General features: G+C 35.2%; 1 protein-coding gene across 1 annotated transcript in view; it reads right to left on the bottom strand.

The window, feature by feature from the left end:
- Window positions 1-372, bottom strand: part of clmpb (CXADR like membrane protein b) — a gene marked incomplete at its 3' end in the record, with an annotated part of 60,761 nt that overhangs the window by 8,958 nt on the left and 51,431 nt on the right.

Raw genomic sequence — 372 nt, 5'->3', positions numbered from 1 at the left:
TATATATATATATATATAAGCTGCCATAACTCTTGAGTGTATTATGCTTTTTTATCAGTGTAGTGTTTGTACAATAAAAAAATGAGCATGTGCATATATAAGCATGTGGGCTAGTTGGGCCGTGTCATGATACAGGGGTCTCTGAATCTCTTAATAGCATTCACAATAAAGAGCTATTGAGTATTGCAGTCTGCAGCATTGCATCAGTAATTTTCAGAAAAATAATAAACACACCAAGTAATAGCAATACAATTACCAAATGGGGAGGTACATTTACACTATGAATAGTTGTGTTTCTGTGAGGGAATAGCGGGAATGTTAATGTATGTATATTTATGTAGACTACATGCGCGCACACACACACACACACAC

This window comes from Etheostoma spectabile, chromosome 3, assembly GCF_008692095.1.
Source record: "Etheostoma spectabile isolate EspeVRDwgs_2016 chromosome 3, UIUC_Espe_1.0, whole genome shotgun sequence".
Taxonomy (NCBI): Eukaryota; Metazoa; Chordata; class Actinopteri; order Perciformes; family Percidae; genus Etheostoma; species Etheostoma spectabile.
The sequence above is the reverse complement of the archived record's forward strand: the minus strand, read 5'-3'. Positions and strand labels throughout refer to the sequence as shown.